Raw genomic sequence first — 23,930 nt, 5'->3', positions numbered from 1 at the left:
ATTTACTGACAGAAACTAAGAAAAACTTTTTTTTATTTTTCAAAATTATCTATCTGAAAGCAGAAAAATGGCCCGGGGATGTAAGTGCCCGGTATTGAGATGGTTAAAGCACTGATTTTATTTTTTTTTTTTTCCTCTGAGCACTTGTCAAATAACTCGTCACAGGAGATAAAAAAAAAAACATTGTTTACAGCTCCTTAGCGATTGGCCCGAAGTTAGGAAACTCTGGCCGTCTTATGTATTCGTAGTCATGACGTTATTTTTTTTTTCTGTAGTGTTCACATCATAAGGCAGCACAGAATGGAAACCTTATACTGTTGCTCATGGGGTGGGAGTCACATGACATCTCTCCATGAAAAACTGAAATGAAATTCAACACGTGCTGTAAAAAATAAAAATAAATAAAAAATACACCTTTTGTGGCAACTTTTTATGAACTTACCTTTTTTTTTTTTTTTTTTACAGTACTCGTTGAAGGCCAAAAGTACATTTTTTAATGTCTCCTAACAAGGTGGCCTCAGGAAGTTTTCAGTGCGGTGTCACTTGGTATGGAGCCCAGTGGACTTCACGGGGAGATCAGGTGAGTTGGTTATAAAATGGATGCAAGCGTTGGGTAAGGGCCCAACATCCGTGGACATTCTTTACTCCCTTAAGTGCCGGTTCATTCAGGTGCGTCTTCAAAGTCGTCCGACTCTGAAGCCGCCCCCGTACAGTGCGGCTTGCAAAAACGACTTCTGTATAGAATCCAAAGACATGCAGGTAGGTTAACCACTTCAGCCCCGGACCATTTTGCTGGTCAAAGACCAGACCACTTTTTGCGATTCGGCACTGCTTTGCTTTAACTGACAATTGCGCGGTCATGCAATGTGGCTCCCAAACAAATTTGACGTCCTTTTTTTCCCCCACAAATAGAGCTTTCTTTTGGTGGTATTTGATCACCCCTGCGGTTTTTATTTTTTGCGCTATAAACAAAAATAGAGCGACAATTTTGAAAAAAACGCATTATTTTTTGTTATAATAAATACCCCCCAAAAATATATATATATTTTTTTTTCCTCAGTTTAGGCCGATACGTATTCTTCTACATATTTTTGGTAAAAAAAAAACGCAATAAGCGATTATTGATTGGTTTGCGCAAAAGTTATAGCGTTTACAAAATAGAGGATAGTTTTATGGCATTTTTATGAATAATTTTTTTTCACTAGTAATGGCGATGATCAGCGATTTTTTTTATTGTGACTGCGACATTATGGCGGACACGTCGGACATTTTTGACACATTTTTGGGACCATTGTCATTTATACAGCAATCACTGCTATATAAATGCACTGATTCCTGTGTAAATGACACTGGCAGTGAAGGGGTTAACCAGTGGGTGGCAGTGTAGGGGTTAAGTGTTCCTAGGGGTGTGTTACTAACTGTTGGGGGCTGGGCTTTCATTTAGTGAACACTGATCTCTGCTCCAATCACATGGAGCAGAGATCAGCGTCACTAGTTGCTAGGCAGAACTGGGAGATGGGACTGGGAGACCATCGCGGGTATGCCCGCGGCGATCGAGTCTGCGGGACCCACGACCGGACTCACAGGGGTCCCGACCAGCACGCGAGCGCGCCACCGGCGGCGCACTCGCAATGGCAGGGCGGCATTAGAGATTGGACGTACCTGTACGCCAATATGCCTGCCTGTGCCATTCTGCCGACGTACATCGGCGTGCGCTAGTCGGGAACCGGTTAATTGGCTTCTGTCCAAAAAATTGGCCCTAGTATATGAATGGGGACCTTGGATTGTGGGCTCTTTGAGGGTAGGGACTGATGTGAGTGTGCAATGTACAGGGATAGGGACAATTGTAGACACTCACTCAGGTTGAACTGGATGGACTGGTGTCTTTATTCAACCTTACTAACTATGAAACTATGAAGTCAATGCAAACCCACTCCGAAGTCGCCCCAGAGTAGTACAGGAACCTATTTCTAATGCCGCGTACACACGATCGGAATTCCGGCCAGAAAAAGACAGATGAGAGCTTTTCATCGGAAAAATGCGACCGTGTGTACGCTCCATCGGAATTTAGCTGTCTGAATTTCCTGCCAGCCAAAAATTGATAGCGTGTTCCAAATTTTTCCCGACGGAAAAACTTTCTATCGGTAATTCCGATCTGTGTGTACGCAATTCCGACACGCCAAAAAATCACGCATGCTCAGATTCAACTACGAGACGGAAGCTATTGGCTACTGGCTATTGAACTTCCTTTTTTCTAGTCGCGCCGTACGTGTTGTACGTCACCGCGTTATAAACGATCGGAATTTGGTGTGACCGTGTGTAGGCAAGACAGCTTGAGCCGAATTCCATCGGAATTCCGTCAGGAAAACCATCAGAGCTTTTTCCGGCAAGAATTCCGATCGTGTGTACACGGCATTAGTTCGAAGCTACTGGAGTCGCTCCTGTTAGAATGGTTCCATTGCAATGCATGGAGCGCGACTTGTCAGGCAGCTAAGCTGCCTGACAGGTCCCCCCCCCCCCCCGGTGTGAACCGGCACTTCATCTCTGTCAGCCTTCCCATGTTTGGTGGATATGGATAATGTTTTTTTGTTTTTTTGTCATGTGATAAATTCAGGAGTTTACTATGAGGATGATTTCCTTAAAAGGTTGAGAATCTCCACTCAATAAATGGTGTACATATTCACTTTTCCAATTGTGTAAAAAAAAAAAACCCACATTGAAAACTCAATCTAGTGCAAATGAAAGTGCTTTTCACATGATTATTATTATTATTTATATAGTGCCCACCGTTTGCGCAGCGCTTTACAACATGAGGGCAAGACAGTACAGTTACAATGCAATTCAATACACGAGGAATCAAAGGGCCCTGATCATTAGGATAATTGGAGTGAATATTATTAAAGTGGAGTTCCAACTGAAATATGACTTTTAAGATAAAAAAATGCCCCTAGAAAACTCATGCCTCGTGAAATGTAACAAAGGTATGCTGTAATGACCCCTGATGACGTTAAACGTGCTGACGAAACACGTTGGGTTACGCAATACGTGATACATCACTTCTGCCATTGTGCAGGTGGAACGCAGCTAGGCGCCCCGGCTCCATTTCATGTGTTTTTTATTGGGAACAAAGTTTTATGAATAAATGGCTACAAGTTAAGCTATGAGGAGTTCTTTTCTCCTTTACTTATAAATCCCGTCTGGCTACATCGCTAATGAGAGGTGTCTGCATCAGTGGTCACATCTCTACATCCCTGGTGAGAGGCATCTCTATGGATGTATACATGTAATGACCCCTGATGACATCAGACATGCTGATGAAACGCGTTGGGTTACACAATACGTGATATGTTACTTTTGCCATTGTGCTGGCTGGAGTGCAGGTGGAATGCAGCTAGGCGTACCCGCTCCATTTCATGTGTTTTTTATTGGAACAAAGTTTTATGAATAAATGGCTACAAGTTATGTTATGAGGAGTTCTTTTCTCCATTACTTATAAATCCCGTCTGGCTGCATTGCTAGTGAGAGGTGTCTGCATCAGTGGCCACATCTTTACATCACTGGTGAGAGGCATCTCTATGGATGGATACATGTAATGACCCCTGATGACGTCAGACATGCTGACGAAACGCATTGGGTTACGCAATACATGTTACATCACTGTTTGCGATTGTGCTGGAGCGCATGTGGAATGCAGTTAGGTGACCAGGCTCCATTTTATGTGTTTTTTATTGGGAACAAAGTTTTATGAATAAATGGCTACAAGTTAAGCTATGAGGAGTTCTTTTCTCCTTTACTTATAAATCCCGTCTGGCTGCATCGCTAGTGAGAGGTGTCTGCATCAGTGGCCACATCTTTACATCGCTGGGGAGAGGCATCTCTATGGATGGATACATCTTTCTGCTTATCTGACACCTGTTATGGGTGTCTGAGGAATCTGGTGAGGAGGATGTTTGCCTAAACTGGGAGACGGCACCTTCCATTCCTGTCACTGAATTTATTTCATCACCGTGCACTTGATTGAAGAATCACCGGTGGTGGTTGTTTTTTGGACTTTATTGAAAATTTATATCAACATTTGAACATTATTTGATCACACATTATATATATTTTTTCATATTCATTTGTATTTATTTTTAAATACTACCTGTACATTTGAGCACGTTATGAAATAAATGATACATTTTCTTTTCATGCTGTAAACTATGCCCAGTTTTCAATCTGTGCAGCATCGTTTTCTTACTTTGTGAAGTTTCCCGCACAGCGCGGCTATCTCCAGTGTTGGCATCTGAAGCCACGGTGTCCTTCTTCCTAGATTCTGTGCACGCTGGCTACCCCAGCATGCACCTACCGATTTTTGCGCATGTGCAGCGCGGTGCAATCTTGGTCATCTTGACATGGCTCAGCCGTGCCAAGCTGACCACGATTTTCCATAGACACCAATGTTAAATGTTACCGGAGCCCTGCCATGCCAAGCTGACCAGGATTTTCCTTAGACGCCAATGTTAAATGTTACCGGAGCCCTGCCATGCCAAGCTGACCACAATTTTCCATAGACGCCAATGTTAAATGTTACCGGAACCCTGCCATGCCAAGCTGACCAGGATTTTCCATAGATGCCAATGTTAAATGTTACCGGAGCCCTGCCATGCCAAGCTGACCAGGATTTTCCATAGACGCCAATGTTAAATGTTACCGGAGCCCTGCCATGCCAAGCTGACCAGGATTTTCCATAGACGCCAATGTTAAATGTTACCGGAGCCCTGCCATGCCAAGCTGACCAGGATTTTCCATAGACACCAATGTTAAATGCTACTGGAGCCCTGCCATGCCAAGCTGACCAAGATCTCTTCATTTTAACCACTTCAGCCCCAGAAGGTTTTACCCTCATAATGACCAGAGTATGTTTTGCGATACGGCACTGCGTCACTTTAACTGACAATTGCGCGGTCGTGCGACACTGTACACAAACAAAATTGACATCCTTTTTTCCCCCACAAATATTACTTTCTTTTGGTGGTATTTGATCACCTCTGAGGTTTTTATTTTTTGCGTTATAAACCAAAAAAAGAGCGACAATTAAAAAAAAAAAATCATTTTCTGCTTTAATACATATCCCAAAAAAATGTATAAAAAAAAATGTATTCATCAGTTTAGGCCGATATATATTTTTCTACATATTTTTGGTTAAAAAAAATCGTAATAGGTGTATAGTGATTGGTTTGCGCAAAAGTAATCGCGTCTACTAACTACGGGATTGATTTAGGGACTTTTCAATTTTTTTTTATTGTTTTTTACTGGCAGCAATCTGTGATTTTTAGTGGGACTGCGGAATTGTGGCGGACAAATCCGACCCTAAATTACACTTTTTTTGGGGACCAGTGACATTGACATAAAAAATGCACTGATCGCAGTAAAAATTACACTCGTAGGGAAGGGGTTAACACTAGGGGGCGATCAAGGGGTTAAGAGTGTTCCCTCAGCATGTCCTAACTGTAGGGGGAGGGGGTGGGCTTACTGAAACCGAAATCTGCCTCTCCTTGCCGCAATCGCGAGCCATTGGCGGAATTCGGCAAGCTCCCACGGCGTGTGCGTGAGCACGCCAGCTATCCTGCATTTACAGACTGATGTGCAGGTACATCAGTTTGCGCAGGAGAGCCATTCTGCCAACGTATATCAGCGTGAGCCAGTCGGCAAGTGGTTAAGGATGCACATTAGTGCTGCATGGTGAGGAGTGGAAAAATGTGGGTGGAAGTCCGCTTTAAGCGAATTAAAGTGTTACTAAACCCTACTATATTGGGTCTCCCACAGTACACACATCATTGAAATGCAATTATTTTAATAAATCTAAATGGATAAATACCTTTTCACATCAGCAGTATATAACAGCCTTGTAACTTGTATCAGTTCCCAGTGAAGCTTGTAGGAGGAGTTTTCATTCTCCCCCGACCCTCTGTCTGGACAGTGCTGATCACATGCACTCTCCCAAGAACAAGTAAAACTCTCTAGCAATCCACACCAAACTGAGCATGTGCAGCCCATCCCCTGACTCTGTAAATATCAGGTGATGTTTTGCAAATGGTGAAAGAAGAAGAGGATCTGTGCATACAGGATCAAACAGCCTCTGTACACAATGCAGAGGAGTAACCCCTTAGGTTCAACAGTATAACACGCATGCTTTACTGCATATACAGACTGATTTTACCGTTGTGGGCATGGGCCTCCGCAGAACTTTTTTCAAGGGGGGGCATCATTTTAGGGTCCCCCATGCACCGCCTCTTTTCCACAATGTCATGATCACATTATCATGGTCAGAGACTGCACACGTAGTACAGTCCCTAGGATAAGTAATGGATAATGGCCGATATGGTACCAGACCCAGCGAAACTACAGCAGTGATCCCTCCGGCTGGAAGATCGCTCACTCTGGATTCCCCTGGGACAACTCTGGTCAGTAGTGTAGCATGCCTATACCCTGGTAGCGGCCCAGTTTTTCTCTCTCTAGTGGTGCTGGGTAGTGTGTCTCTCTCTGGTGGCACTGGGCAGTGTTTCTTTTTTCTCTGGTGGTGCTGGGCAGCGTGTCTCTCTCTCTGGTGGCGCTGGGCCACGTGGCTCTCTCTTTGGTGGTGCTGGGCACTGTGGCTCTCTCTCTGGTGGTGCTGGGCAGCGTGGCTCTCTCTCTCTGGTGGTGCTGGCAGTGTGGCTCTCTCTCTGGTGGCGCTGGGCAGCGTGGCTCTCTCTCTCTGGTGGCACTGGGCAGTGTGTCTCTCTCTCTGTTGGTGCTGGGCAGTGTGGCTCTCTCTCTGGTGGTGCTGGGCACTGTGGCTCTCTCTCTGGTGGTGCTGGGCAGCGTGGCTCTCTCTCTCTGGTGGTGCTGGCAGTGTGGCTCTCTCTCTGGTGGCGCTGGGCAGCGTGGCTCTCTCTCTCTGGTGGCGCTGGGCAGCGTGGCTCTCTCTCTGTTGGTGCTGGGCAGTGTGGCTCTCTCTCTGTTGGTGCTGGGCAGTGTGGCTCTCTCTCTGGTGGTGCTGGGCAGCGTGGCTCTCTCTCTGGTGGTGCTGGGCAGCGTGGCTCTCTCTCTCTGGTGGTGCTGGGCAGCGTGGCTCTCTCTCTGGTGGTGCTGGGCAGCGTGGCTATCTCTCTGGTGGTGCTGGGCAGCGTGGCTCTCTCTCTGGTGGTACTGGGCAGCATGGCTCTTTCTCTCTGGCTTCCGCCCAGCACACTCCTCATTCTTTGTCCTGCAGCGCTTTCTCCTCAAGCTTTTTTTCCAGGCTGCAGTCACTCAATCTCTCTCTTGATCGAGCTGTAGCCTCTTCCCTGTGAAAAAAATGGGCCCGCTAATCTTTGGGACTACATGTTCCATGATGCTCTCCTCTCCTAGTCACCTTTGATTGGCCCTCAGTTATGGCCAATAGGGAAGGAACGGAGCGGGCAGGAAGCTGGGTGGGGAACCTAGTGAGAGCCGCCGTCTCTTGTCCCTGACAGGAGAAAAGGGGGGACAAGCAGGGAAAACCTCTGGGTACTCCGGTTTCCTCCCACACTCCAAAGACATGCAGGTAGGTTAATTGGCTTCTGTCCCAAATTGGTCCTAGTATATGAATGGGGATCTTGGATTGTGGGCTCCTTGAGGGTAGGGACTGATGTAAGTGTGCAATGTACAGGGATAGGGACAATTGTAGACACTCACTCAGGTTGAACTGGATGGACTGGTGTCTTTATTCAACCTTACTAACTATGTAACTATGTAACTATTTGGCACCTTTCAAGGGGAAGGAGATACCTGTCTAATCTAGGCATTTGCTCCCACTTCCGGCGTAAGGAGAGGCAAAATCTGCGGCAAAACTACGCCATGTCCAACCCCTCCTCTGTCTTCTGGGAGACACGCAGGTCCCAGAAGACAGCAGGAACCTCCCCCAGAATGTGCAGCGCAACCCGCGAATGCGCAGTAGGAAACAGGCTGTGAAGTCGCAAAGGCTTCACTTCCCGTTTCCCTTACCGAAGATGCCGGCGCCTGCACCTGGAGCCGAGGGACAGGTCGGTTTCAGGTGCCGTCATCTCGGGCACCCTGGACAGGTACGTTTCCTTATTTTAAAAGTCAGCGGCTGTAGTATTTGTAGATGCTGACTTTTAATTTTTTTTTTTTGTAGGCAGAACTACGCTTTAATTATCTCTGTCATGCTAAACCAAAATATTCATATAATTTAAGTTGAGATTCTCACCTCTTTAATTAAAGCGTTTTTTTACATATGTATCTCCATGCACATAAGGCCTCTGACATTTTTCCACGTAAAAAAAAATGTAACCAATAAAATATAATAATATTTCATGTATTTTAAGTCAACAAAAAATAAACATTGTCATAATTTCTACCAAATATTTGCAGCCCACTTTATGGTCATTGTTCATGGTGTGCTCCCAAAATCTCTTAATTATCTCTATCAAGCTTGACCACAATATTCATATAATTTAAGCCGAGATTCTCAACTCTTTTATTAAAGTATTTCTACATCTGTATCGCCATGCACATAAATTATTATTATACAGAATTTATGTAGCGCCAACAGTTTGCGCAAGGGCAAACAGTAGAGTTACAATACAATACAAGAGGAATGGCCCTGCCAATTGGAACTTACAATCTAATAGATGGGTTATTATTTATTATTATACAGGATTTATATATTATTATAATTATATAGGATTTATGTATGATTACTGTACAGGATTTATATAGCGCTAACAGTTTGCCCAGCACTTTACAACAAGGGCATACAGGAGGAATCAGAGGGCCTTGCTCATTACAGCTTACAATCCAAAGGGGAGGGTCAAGTGATACAAAAGGTAATAACTGTGGGGGATGAGCTGATGAAGAAATTAAAGTACAGTTGTTAGGTGAGGGTAAGATAGGCTTCTCTGAAGAGAAAAGTTTTCAGGTATCGCCTAAAAGTGGATAGAATTGGAGAAAGTCGTACAGATTGGGGTAGGGAATTTCAAAGGATGGGGGAGGCTCAGGGAGAAGTCCTGGAGGTGAGCGTGGAAGGAGGTGGCAACTGGCAAGGGATCTAGAGAGCAGATCTATTCAAGATTCTCAACTTCTTTATTAAAGTATTTCTCCATGTGTATCACCATTCACAAGACCACTGCCAATTTTCCACGTAAAAAAAAAAATGTAACCAATAAAATTTAACATTTCATGTTTTTTTAAGCCAACAAATGGAAACATTGTCCTGTTTTCCACCAAATATTTTCAACCCACATTATGGTTTATTGTTCATGATGTGCTCCCAAAGTATCCTAATTATTTCTATCAAGCTCAACCGAAATTTTGGAACTATCTCTATGGAACCCAACCAAAATATCAGAACTATCGCTACCCAGTTCAACCAAAACATTCATAAAATTTAATTTGAGTTCTTAACTCCTTTTATTAAAGTATTTCTCCATCTGTATAGCCATTCACAAGGCCACGGCCATTTTTTTACACCTTATGAAAAGGTAACTGATAAAATGTAACGTTTTATGTTTTTTAATCCAACAAATGGAAACATTGTCATATTTTCCACCAAATATTTGCTGCCCACATTATGGTCATTGTTCATGGTGTGCTCCCAAAGGAACATAATTGTTCCTATCAAGCTCAACCAAAATTTTCAGAAATTATCTCTATGGAGCCCAACCAAAATATCAGAATTATCTCTACCCAGTTCAGCCAAAATATTCATACAATTTAATTTGAGATTCTCAACTCCTTTTTATTAAAGTATTTCTCCATCTGTATCGCCATTCACAAGGCCACTGCCATTTTTGACACCTTAAGAAAATGTAACTAATAAAATGTAACGTTTCATGTTTTTAAGCCAACAAATGGAAACATTGTCCTATTTTCCACCAAATATTTGCAGCCCACATTATGGTCATTGTTCATGGTGTGCTCCCAAAGGAACATAATTGTTCCTATCAAGCTCAACCAAAATTTTTGAATTATCTCTATGGAGCCCAACCAAAATATCAGAATTATCTCTACCCAGTTCAGCCAAAATATTCATACAATTTAATTTGAGATTCTCAACTCCTTTTTATTAAAGTATTTCTCCATCTGTATCGCCATTCACAAGGCCACTGCCATTTTTTGACACCTTAAAAAAATGTAACCGATAAAATTTAATGTTTCATGTTTTTTAAGGCAACAAATGGAAAAATTGTCCTATTTTCCACCAAATATTTGCAGCCCACATTATGGTCATTGTTCATGATGTGCTCCCAAAGAATCCTAATTATTTCTGTCAAGGTCAACCAAAATTTTGGAACTATATGGAGCCCAACCAAAATATCAGAATTATTCCATCCAGTTCAACCAAAATATTCATACAATTTAATTTGAGATTCTCAACTCCTTTTATTAAAATATTTCTCGATGTGTATCACCATGCACAAGGCCACTGCCATTTTTTCCACCTTAAAAAAATGTACGATAAAATGTAACGTTTCATGTTTTTTAAGCCAACAAATGGAAACATTGTCCTATTTTCCACCAAATATTTGCAGCCCACATTATGGTCATTGTTCATGGTGTGCTCCCAAAGGAACATAATTGTTCCTATCAAGCTCAACCAAAATTTTGGAATTATCTCTATGGAGCCCAACCAAAATATCAGAATTATCTCTACCCAGTTCAACCAAAATATTCATACAATTTAATTTGAGATTCTCAACTCCTTTTATTAAAGTATGTCTCCATCTGTATCGCGATTCACAAGGCCACTGCCATTTTTTTCCACCTTAAGAAAATGTAACTGATAAAATGTAACATTTCATGTTTTTTAAGCAAACAAATGGAAACATTGTCCTATTTTCCACCAAATATTTGCAGCCCACATTATGATCGTTGTTCATGATGCGCTCCCAAAGGAACATAATTACTTATGTCAAGGTCAACCAAAATATCAGAATTATCTCTACCAAGTTCAACCAAAATATTCACACAATTTAATTTGAGATTCTCAACTCCTTTTTTATTAAAGTATTTCTCCATCTGTATCGCCATTCACATGAGGCCTCTGCCATTTAAAAAAAAAATTGTAACCAATACAATTTTTACAATGTTTCATGTTTTTTAAGTCAACAAAAAAGAAACATTGTCTTATTTTCCACTAAATATTTGCAATTCACAAATCAGTGAGTGTTGTCTCCCAAAAACATCTTAAATTATCTCTATGGAAATCAACCAAAATATTGGAATTATCTCTATGGAAATCAACCAAAATATTGGAATTATCTCTATGGAAATCAACCAAAATATTGGAATTATCTCTATGGAAATCAACCAAAATGTTGGAATTACCTCTATGGAAATCCAACCAAAATGTTGGAATTATCTCTATGGAAATCAACCAAAATGTTGGAATTATCTCTATGGAAATCAACCAAAATGTTGGAATTATCTCTATGGAAATCCAACCAAAATATTGGAATTATCTCTATGGAAATCAACAAAAATATTGGAATTATCTCTATGGAAATAAACCAAAATGTTGGAATTATCTGTATGGAAATCAACAAAAATATTGGAATTATCTCTATGGAAATAAACCAAAATGTTGGAATTATCTCTATGGAAATCCAACCAAAATATTGGAATTATCTCTATGGAAATCAACAAAAATATTGGAATTATCTCTATGGAAATAAACCAAAATGTTGGAATTATCTCTATGGAAATCAACAAAAATATTGGAATTATCTGTATGAAAATCAACCAAAATATCTTAATATAGTGTGCAAATAAAATATTTTAATTATATCTAAGGTGTGAAACCAAAATATCTCATCTCTATATAGTGCTTAAATAAAATATTTGAATTATCTCTAAGGTGTGCAACCAAACTATATTATCTTATATCTGATTCCTCATGTATTGAATTGTATTGTAACTGTGCTGTCTGCCCTCGTGTTGTAAAGCGCTACGCAAACTGTTGGTGTTATATAAATCCTGTATAATACTAATAATAACCTCTATAGTGCTCAAATAAAATATTTGAATTATCTCTAAGATGTGCAACCAAAATATCTTAATTATCTTTATGGAGCTCAAGCGAAATATCTTAATCATCCCTATGGTGCTCAACCAAAATCTCTTAATTATCTCTGTAGTGCTCAAATTCTGTTCACAGGATCACTGAGTAGTAATATGGCCAAAGTTAGACAGGTTTCCAGTTACTGGTTGGTGCTCGTAACCCAGTCCTTTTGTTTAGGAAAGAGAAATTCATCAACCTGCTTTGGAAAAAGAAGACAGGAATGATGTTTTGCAAATTTTATGCCCCAGCATAATCTCCTCCTGTCCTCCTAAGGGCTTGCAGACCTGTCTTGTATAGGATTGAAAAGCTTTACTGAAGCCACCCCTTCCTTCTGTCTGCACTCCTCTCCCACTCGCCCTCCCCTCTCTCCAAAGCAGCCTGTCCATCCCCTCCCTTCCCTATAGTCGTAGAGGGCAGTCAGCACAACAGCACCTGGACAGGAGTGTGTCCACCAAAGCCTCTCACTGCTCTGGTTTTTTTATTTTTTTTTTTACATTTTGTTTTTATTTTTACATTTTTACTTTTTTTTTTTTTCCTCTCTCTCTGCTTAGCTCTCCTCTCTCGATGAAGAGCAAAAAACTTCAGAACTGAACTCTGCCTCTGAGCTCAGCCTTGGGAAGAACTAAAAGCCCCAAATCCCTTCCCCTGGTGTGGAAGTAGAGCCTTCGCTCTGCCTGAACTTTGTAGGCGATTCTTCTCGAGCTTCGGCTTCATTCACTCAACATTGCTGAACAGAGATTGCCTGGAGGACCTGAGAATCTTCTTCTAGACAGGGGTAAGTCCATTATATTTCTTTTTATCCCTTTCTCTTTTGTGCTCCGTCAACCTTTCCCTTGTCCTGCTGGTTATGTCTTCAGCTCATGTTCCACATGCAGGATGAAAGGGGGTTTTTTTGTGTGAAGAAAGTCAAGTTTGAAAATATAATTGTGAAGAACGAGAGGGATGAGAGGGATGAGAGGGATGAGAGGGATGTGTGCAGGAAAAACAATACAAAAACAAATATTAAGGATTACAAGTGTTGGTTTTGCACAATACTTGTTTTAAAAAATATCTATCTATCTACCTTTGTTGCTGTTCACTTTCTCTATTTAAACAAAACATTTATTTAATATCATTTAGGACAAAACATTTTTTATTAGGGATTACAACTGGCTGTTCTATATGAGGACTCCTTTCAGAAAACTCTATCTATATCTCTCGATCTATATTTATCTCTCTATCTCTATCTATATCTATGTATCTTTGATCTTTGTTTCTGTTCACTTTCTCTATTTGAACAAATTAAATTTCAATGAAATTAGGACAAAACTTTTTTTTTTATTAAGGATTACAATTGGTGGTTGTGTGCGAGGAGTTCTTTCAGAAAACTTTATCTATCTATCTATCTATCTATCTATCTATCTATCTATCTATCTATCTATCTATCTATCTATCTATCTCTGTATTTATCTATCGCTTTTTCTGTTTTTATAACTGTCAGTCTCTTCTCTCTCCAGTTATATAAATTAATAAAATTAAGAAGTCCCATTCTTCTACAAAAAAAAAAGAAGAAGAATCCTCATTCTTAAAAAGCAAACAAAAAAAGAAAAAGATATTTTTACTTTTTAGTTTTCTTCTTCTTTTTTTTTGTTTTCTTATTTTACTATTTACTTTTACCGAACTCTTTTAAGCCAAATATTCAACCCCAAGGCCCACAATTAACACTCCAAAACATAGATTTAACAGGTTAATCAAATACAAATATCACAAGGCCATTGACTCAAAATAATCTCATTACAGACCTAATTAGACTGTGCTGTCACTGGGACAATGTCTGCAGATAACTGTGTTTTAGGAAACAAGTATAATATATATTTATTTATTTATTAATTTTTTTTTTTGTTTTTACAATTTTTGGCTTATGAAATAAAATACTGCAAATTGCAAAAAGAAATAGTAAAAATAAATAAAATAAAAATAAAATAAATTGTGTATATATATATATATATATAATATATATATAATATATATATAATAATATATATATAATATATATAATATGCATGTGTGTGTATATATATATATATATATATATATAAATTAAATGAGTTTTTCAAAAAGTTTCTGCCCTTTTTTTTTACCTCCATTATATATAACTTTATCTATCTATCTAGCTATCTCTCTAACTAGATGGACTTGTGTCTTTTTTTTTCAACAAGACTAAGGCTGGCCATACATTATACAAACTTTTTTTATTCAGTTTCCTTTAAATTTACCTTCAACTGTGTAGTGCAAGGGCCTGCCTGATTGCGTACAAATTGAACGTGTTTAGGTTTGACCTTATATTATATGGTTTTGGTAAATCTAAAGGAAAATTGTACAAGAAAATTGTATAATGTATGGCCAGCCTAACTATTTTATAGATAGATAGATAGATAGATAGATAGATAGATAGATCGATAACTAGGTGTTTGGGATATTTTAAGGTGCCACAACAAAATCAAACACAATGTTATAAAAATTATCAAAATGTATTTAGAAACATTTTAAAAATCAACATGTTCTTTGTCAAAAGTAGCCATATATATATATATATATATATATATATATATATATATATATATATATATATATGCGGAAACTATTTAAAGAACCCTCGTATATATAAAAAAAAATTTTAGTAAATGATTTAATTTAGAGAACTGTATTAGTTTAAATTGAATAAGTGCTATAGAAAATTATTTAATATCAAATAAATCTATAAAACATAATCTACAAAATTTCAGCTAAGCCTTTCTATTATAAAGTCTTTACTCATTTTTTTTTTGGTTGTGCCTTCACATTTGTGGTCTGCCTGAACATAACCCCACCTGTAAGCTCTATTTTAGCATATTAGTGCTCACATCCTTTTTTTTTTTTTTCTTTTGTCTTGTTTATTTATTTATTTATTTATTTATTTTTATGTTAAGTGCAATAACCAATTCATTAAGCCCCAATTAAAATATACAACCCAATAACCATTAATGCATGTCAGGCACGATTGGATCAGCCTTACTAGTTACATTTTAATCCGCCACACAGCTTTTTAATCATTTTTAAGTTAAAAGTCGAAAAAGTGGGCAGCACATGAAAAATGACTTTCCAGCTGCTCTGGGGGACTTTTTTTTTCCCCGATTGATGATTTAGTGGTCTGCAGTAGGCAGTTGGAACCTACAGGAGGGTTATACTCGACGTTACGATCTTACAAGGAAGTTATTGCTATTTCACCATCTGAACTGCTTTATTTCATAATAAGCCCATTAGTTTTACAATATCCCCTTCGGAATAGGTTTTTGCTTGTTAAAACTCACAAGGCTACTCCAGAGAATACCTATTATTACAGAACTGCTTCTTGTAACTTCCAAAATTGCTTAAAAATACAACACGTCCAACTCAACAGCCAAAGCAAATCCAACTAAAAAAAAAAAACAGTTATGCTTGTTTGGGTTCGTTAATGCAATTTTATGTTAATAACTGAAAATGTCTGTGCTTTTACAGCCATAGTTTTGAGACAATTTTTAATATAGAAAAAAAAAAATATATATACATATACATATACATATATTAAAAATAAAAATAGAAAGCATTATTTATATATATATATATATATACAATTTAATAATATCTAGTATATATAAAAATAGAAAACGTGTGTATATATATATATATATATATATATATATATATATATTAAAAGCATTATTTATATATATATATATATATATATATATATATATATATATATATATATAAATAATGCTTTCTATTTTTATTTTTAATATATATATATATACATATACACATGTTTTCTATTTTTATATATACTAGATATTATTAAATTGTTTATCTTTGTTTATGTTTTTTTTTAGTTCGTTTTTTAGTTAATTTTTTAGTTCTTTTTTTAGCAATTAAGTTAATGTTAATATAGAACGAAACTATATTTTGTATATTAAAAGTGTATAATAAGAATAATAAAAAAAATTTCAAATAAGCATATGACCCCCTACAATTTATAATTCCCCATGTTACTAAACATCTTCAGTAAAATTATTATTTTAAAAAAATGTAAAATAAAAACAGATACCTGTTATTTTTATCCTAAATTCTTAAATAGTGTGATTTTTTTCCCCCAGGAAAAATAAGCAATAAAAATGTCATCTATGCCAATAATAACATGTGTAAAAGAATTTTCTAGCATTGTGTAGAAATGTGTAAAATTTTAGTAGATTTTTTTTTTTTTTTTTTACATTTGTTTTATTATCCAGACATCACAATATTTAGATACAAATTCCTGACATAATAAAAAAAAAAAAATTCACAAATTTTTCATGCGTGTCATGTGATCGCAATAATTCAAACGCACTTTGCACATTAGCGATACCTTAATGAATAGTGCCTTATAAAATATTCATGCTTAGCATATGGTTTCAGATGACAGTAATTATGTTAGTAACTTGCAGGAACTGGTATAGTTCTTAATACAATCCCGGCTGTTTTTATGTGAATATGAGTGCAAAAAAAAAAAAAATCAAATGTCAAAAAAAAAAAAAATATTTAGTTGTAAAATCTCTTTTTGAAAAACATTTCTTTTGCTGTTTTTAGTTGCTTCAAAGGCAAAACATTTGTGGACACAACCTTTTTTTTTTTTTAATTATATATTTTTTATTGAATATAAAGCACAGCTGAACAAAGAAAGGCCTTTCTAGAGGTATACCTTGAGCATCTAGGAAGGATAAACCTGCCCCAAAGAGCTTACAATCAAACAAAAAAAAGAAAAAAGGGGGATATCGACAAACGCCAATGTGGCGCTAGCAACAGCAAATGTTCAAAACTTTCCAAAAACAAATAATTCACACTGATGTTAGTTTTACATTATTTAGAAGAAGTGGATTTTTATTTTCCCGGACGCCTCCTGACGATGTTGTGTTGCATCGGGAAAAATGTATTAGAATTTTTAATTTTTTTTTTTTTGGAAAGGAGGCAGTGAAGTCCTCGGAACGCAGCTTCTTGCAGGCAGTCGGCGGTGAACTGGGGAAGGTACACACTTGTGTTATCATAATATTTAAGTGGAGGTTGTTTAGTAGAAGGTCTCTTTGTTGGAAGAGGAAAATGGTGGATTTATTAAACAAACGCCTTCACGGTTGAGCCAGTGCTGTGAAGATCTGTGGGTTTAGCAAACACTGTGCTGATGACAGAGCACAATCCCCTAGACAATCGCGTCTCTCCCCAGGTCCCTCCGCTGCCCAGTCCTACGCTAATAGAAGGCAGTCAGTAGAAGCCACCAAATTCAACAACACCATCAACACGGTCTCCCACTTTATAGATCTTAGCTGGCTTAATGGAGTTTATTCATCACCCTGTGTTTTTTTTTTTTTTTTTTTATCAGATCTAGTAAGGTGACAAATAACTGCAGCAACATGGTGGTGACAGTGCCTCTGCCCCTTGTCCCAAAAAGTGATGACACCCCCCCCCCCCAAAAAAAAAACGCCACTCCGTGTCCCTTTGTTACATTATTAAAGATCCTAAAAGCTTTGCTTGGAGACCAAATATCACGTAGATAGATTCTCACAGATCCTTAAAACATTTCTAAATGTCCCTATGTCACATTATTAAAGAAAACGTTTGTGAATCGGTACTGCTAGGACCTTGAAGAAGGGGGGGGCCTACCCCGAAAGCTTGTCCTGAAAAATTGTATGTTAGCGCAAATAAAAAAATATTACATAGATACAGTCTCACAGATCTGAAAAGCTTTGTATTGAAGGATTATTATTACATGGATAAAGAAATATTACATGGACACAGAAATATTACATAGATACAGTCTTAAATGTCTAAAAATCTTTGTATTTGAGAATTTCTATTGCATAGATACAACCTCAAAGATCTCTAAAATATTACTACATGTCCCTATGTTACATAATTAAAGATCCCAAAAGCTTTGCGTTGGAGATCTAATATTACATAGATACGTCCTCTAAGATCTGAGGAGCTTTGCATTGTTGAAGAAATATTACATAGATACAGAAATATTACATAGATACAGAAATATTACATGGATACACAAATATTACATAGATACATTCTCACAGATCTGAAAATCTTTGTATTGGAGAATTATTATTATATAGATACAACCTCAAAGATCTCTAAAACATCACTACATGTCCCTATGTTACATAATTAAAGATCCCAAAAGCTTTGCGTTGGAGATCTAATGTTACATAGATACGTCCTCTAAGATCTGAAGAGCTTTGCGTTGTTGAAGAAATATTACATAGATACAGTCTCAGAGATCTGAAAAGCTTTGCATTGGAGAAGAATTATTACATAGATACAGAAGTATTACATAGATACATACAGAAATATTACATAGATACATTCTCATAAATCTCAAAAGCATTGGAGAAGAAATATTACATAGATACAGTGTCAAAGATCTGAAAAGCTTTGCATTGGAGAATAATTATTACATAGATACAGAGGTATTACATAGATACAGTGTCAAAGATCTGAAAAGCTTTGTATTGGAGAATTATTATTACATAGATACAACCTCAAAGATCTCTAAAACATTACTACTATGTAACCCTATGTTACATAATTAAAGATCCCAAAAGCTTTGCGTTGGAGATCCAGTGTTACATAGATACGTCCTTTAAGATCTAAAGAGCTTTGCATTGGAGAAGAAATATTACATAGATATAGAAATATTACATAGATACAGTCTCAAAGATCTGAAAAGCTTTGCATTGGAGAAGAATTATTACACAGATACAGAAATATTACATAGATACATTCTCATAAATCTCAAAAGCTTTGCATTGAAGAAGTAATATTATATAGATACAGAAATGTTACATAGATACAGTCTCAAAGATCTGAAAAGCTTTGTATTGGAGAATTATTATTACATAGCTACAACCTCAAATATCTCTAAAACATTACTACATGTCCCTATGTTACATAATTAAAGATCACAAAATCTTTTCGTTGGAGATCTAATGTTACATAGATACGTCCACTAAGATCTGAAGAGCTTTGCGTTGTTGAAGAAATATTACATAGAGATAGAAATATTACATAGATACAGAAATATTACATAGATACATTCTCAAAGATCTGAAAAGCTTTGCATTGGAGAAGAATTATTACATAGAATACAACCTCCAAAGATCTTTAAAACATTCCTACATGTCCCTATGTTACATAATTAAAAATCCCAAAAGCTTTAGATTGGAGACAAAATATTACATAGAAGTATTCTCAAAGATCTTTAAAAACTTTCTACATGTCCCTGTGTTACATAATTAAAGATCCCAAAAGCTTTGCATAGTTGAAGAAATATGACATAGATACAGAAATACGACACGGATAAAGTCTCAAAGATCTTTAAAACCTTTGCTACATGTCCCTATGTTACATTATGAAAGATCCCTTTGCATTGGAGAAGAAATATTAGATAGACACATCCTAAAAGATCTAAAAACTTTGAAGAGTATTACATGAATACATTACTCAAAGATCCTGAAAACATTCCTACGTGTCCCTGTGTTACATTGTTTAAGATTCCAAAAGGTTTGGATTGGAGAGGAAATATTACATAGATATATCCTCAAAGATCTTATAAAACATTCCTACATGTCCCTATGTTACATAAGTAAAGATCCCAAAAGCCTTGTATTGGAAATGAAATGTTGGACACATTCTCAAAGATCCCAAAAGCTTTGTGTTGGAGACAAAATCTTACACATTCATACAGATCCCACAAGCTTTGCCATGGGGATAAAATATTACATAGATAGATCCTCAACATCACCACATTTCCCTACGTTACATTATTAAAGATCCCAAAATCTTTAGATTGAAGACTGGGTGGGGGGGGGGGGGGGTTTACTAAAACTTGCATACAGAATCTGGTGCAGCTGTGCTTAGTAACCAATCAGCTGCCAGGTTTTCTTGGCACACCTTTAATTGAACAAGCTGAAGTTAGAAGCTGATTGGTTACTATCCACAGCTGCATCAGATTCTGTGTGCACCAGCTTTGGTAAATGTCCATAGGTACATTTACAAAGATCTCCAAAGCTTTGCATTGGAGATGAAATGTTACATAGATGCATTCTCAAAGATACCTAAACATTTCTATGTGTCCCTTTGCTACATAGACACATTGGGGTTGATTTACTAGAACTGAAGAGTGCAAAATCTGGTGCAGCTGGCCAGCCAATCAGCTTCTAACTTCAGATTGTTCAGTTGAGCTTTGACAAGAAAACCTGGAAGCTGATTGCTTTCTATGCAGAGCTGCACCAGATTTTGCACGCTCCATCGTCAAAGATCCCAAAAGCTTTGCATTGGAGACAAATTGTTACATAGACACATTCTAAAAGATCCCAAAAACATCACATCATGTCCCTTTTGTTACATAGGCACATCATTGAAGATCCCAAAAACTTTGGAATCTGTAAGAATGCATCTATATAACATTTTGTCACCAATTCAAAGGCTTTGGTTACATAAATACATTTTAAAATGTCCCTTTGGTTACATAGATACATTGTCAAATATCCCAAAAGATTTGCATTTGAGACAAATACACATTCTTAAAGTCCCAAAAATTTCAGATCATGACCAAAAAGCTTAGCATTGGAGACTAAATGTTACAGACAGATTCTCCAAGATACCCCAAAAACATCACTACATGTCTCTTTGTTACATGGATCCATTATCAAAAAACAAAACAAAACATCACTACATGTCTCTTTATTACATGAATCCATTATCAAAGATCCCCAAAACATCACTACGTTTTTTTTGTTACATGGATCCATTATCAAAGAGCCTCAAAACATCACTACACATCTGTTTGATACATAGATCCATTATCAAAGATCCCCAAAACATCTCTATGTGTTTTTGTTACGTGGATCCATTATTAAAGATCCCAAAACATCTCTATGTGTTTTTTTTGTTACATAGATCCATTATCAAAGATCCCCAAAACATCTCTATGTGTTTTTTGTTACATGGATCCATTATTAAACATCCCAAAACATCTCTATGTGTTTTTTTTGTTACATAGATCCATTATCAGAGATCCCCAAAACATCACTATGTGTTTTTTTGTTACATGGATCCATTATCAAAGATCCCCAAAACATCACTACACATCTCTTTGATACATAGATCCATTATCAAAGATCTGCAAAACATCTCTATGTGTTTTTTGTTACATGGATCCATTATCAAAGATCCCCAAAACATCACTACGTTTTTTTTTTGTTACATAGATCCATTATAAAAGATCCCCAAAACATCATTACGTGTTTTTTTGTTACATAGATCCATTATCAGAAATCCCCAAAACATCACTATGTGTTTTTTTGTTACATAGATCCATTATCAGAGATCCCCAAAACATCACTATGTGTTTTTTTGTTACATAGATCCATTATCAGAGATCCCCAAAACATCACTATGTGTTTTTTTGTTACATAGATCCATTATAAAAGATCCCCAAAACATCATTATGTGTTTTTTTGTTACATAGATCCATTATCAGAGATCCCCAAAACATCACTATGTGTTTTTTTGTTACATAGATCCATTATCAGAGATCCCCAAAACATCAATACGTGTTTTTTTTGTTACATAGATCCATTATCAGAGATCCCCAAAACTTCACTACGTTTTTTTTTTTGTTACATGGATCCATTATAAAAGATCCCCAAAACATCCCTACGTTTCTCGTTGTTACATGGATCCATTATCAAAGATCCCCAAAAGTTTTGCATTGGAGACGAAATGTTACATGGATACATTGTCAACAATCCCAAAAGCTTTTATTTGTAGCCACATTAGGAAACGTACATTGTTGAGTAGATATTTTTCTTTCTTGAGGAAATCAAATCATTTTTAGTTTAGCAATCTTTGTAAATGGGTTCACCAGCAAAAGCAAAAAAAAAAAAATAGAATTTTTGTAGCCGTTTTTCCTTGAGTGCAATATTCCCCCCCCCCCCCCTCTTTCTGGCCGTGATCACTTCCTGTAGGCATTCTTTTTCGTGGCACCCGGCAGCGTTGTGGGCATATTTTGCATGCGTGCTTCTTTCTGATTGAGAGAAAGTGGTGTGTGATTATGGAACGAATGTTTGAAAAACGAGGCGCCGACCGCAAGCCTGGAAAGCCAAGTCTCGCATCTCTGGGTGCCCAGTAAGGCCTTTGCTGCGAGTTTAGGTTTCATAGCTCTTTTTTTTTTTTTTTTTTTTAAACAAACCTACAAACTTCTGCACCCCCCTTTTTTTTTAATATTGCAGATGTGGGGTTCTCTATTAAAGTGTCCTAAAAATCAGAGGCGCAATGTAGAAAGTGCAATGTCCCGCAGCAACCAAACAATCCTGAGCATACTGCGGGCCGATCGACAAGCTGACGCGTTTACTGAGGATTAATGAGATACATTTCTCACTCTTTGTATTGTGCAATTAGCTTGGTTATATCATTAATTTTCAGGCTGTTTCATTAAAAAAAAAATAATAATAATAATTTAATTCAAATTTATATATTAATTTGACATTTGCAGTCGGTGTTTTAGGAGATATATGTGACATATAAGATCATTTACTTAAAATTCCTAACTTGTGGGTGGTTGATGTTGTTTTTTTCCTTTTCAACATGAAGTAAAAGGTGAACGGCATATGTTGTTTAAAAAAAAAATTATTCTCCCTTCTAAATGTTGTTTGTGCTTTTCTAATTGGCTTTAGGCTTAGCCTAATGTGGTGTTGGAAGCCGGAGAGATTAATGTGGCTTTAAATCCATGGGTGTCGTTAATTAGGGATTTAAAGAAGCGGGATTTAATCAGAGAGTTGCTGTTTTGCATTTTAAGGGGGATTGTTGGAGGTGTTGGGTAGCTTGCAGCCTCCCGACATGTGTCAGCCGCCATAAGGGAAAAAAAAATATATAAAAATAAAATCGTTGTGGAACGATGCAGAAATCACTTTAGATTTTTCTGAAATTGCCTTGCGGCTGCCGCTGCTGCCGAGTGCTTGTCGGCGGCGGCGATTCCTCTCATTGAAATCTCTCACTCTGCAGGAAAAGGCTGAATGCAATTGGAAAATTAGGACCCATATGAATACAAAATGGCAGTGACCGATGAATCTAGTATTACGTTTAGGGCTGCAACTAACAATTATTTTCATAATCGATTAGTTGGCCGGTTATTGTTTTGATTAATCGGATAAAATCATTAGAAAAAAAAACATAATATGCTATTTTTTGGTTTATTTAAAGTAATAATGAAAATTCCTATTTCCTACTATTCCTCCCGGGAACACCAATGATGGGGCACTATTCCTCCCGGGAACACCAATGATGGGGTACTATTCCTCCGGGGAACACCAATGATGGGGCACTATTCCTCGCAGGAACACCAATGATGGGACACTAGTCCTCCCGGGAACACCAATGATGGGGCACTATTCCTCCCGGGAACACCAATGATGGGGTACTATTCCTCCGGAGAACACCAATGATGGGGCAGCACTATTCCTCCTGGGAACACCAATGATGGGGCACTATTCCTCCCTTGAACACCAATGATGGGGCACTATTCCTCCCAGGAACACCAATGATGGGGCACTATTCCTCCTGGGAACACCAATGATTAGGCAGCACTATTCCTCCTGGGAACACCAATGATGGGGCACTATTCCTCCCTTGAACACCAATGATGGGGTACTATTCCTCCGGAGAACACCAATGATGGGGCACTATTCCTCCCTTGAACACCAATGACGGGGCACTATTCCTCCCTTGAACACCAGTGATGGGGCACTGTTCCTCCTGGGAACACCAATGATGA

General features: G+C 37.5%; 1 protein-coding gene across 1 annotated transcript in view; it reads left to right on the top strand.

Annotated features, from left to right (window-relative positions):
- The first annotated feature begins 498 nt into the window (after window positions 1-498).
- EYA2 (EYA transcriptional coactivator and phosphatase 2) overlaps window positions 499-23,930 on the top strand; it is a 245,582-nt gene continuing 222,150 nt past the window's right edge. Inside the window, 2 exon segments of the mRNA XM_077460602.1 lie at window positions 499-580; window positions 12,616-12,839. The gene's annotated coding sequence lies outside the window, so the exon portion shown is untranslated.

This window comes from Lithobates pipiens, unplaced genomic scaffold, assembly GCF_037356315.1.
Source record: "Lithobates pipiens isolate NorthernLeopardFrog02 unplaced genomic scaffold, aLitPip1_a1.2 Scaffold_28, whole genome shotgun sequence".
Taxonomy (NCBI): Eukaryota; Metazoa; Chordata; class Amphibia; order Anura; family Ranidae; genus Lithobates; species Lithobates pipiens.
Note: the sequence above shows the minus strand (reverse complement) of the source record. Positions and strands in the feature narration are given on the sequence as shown.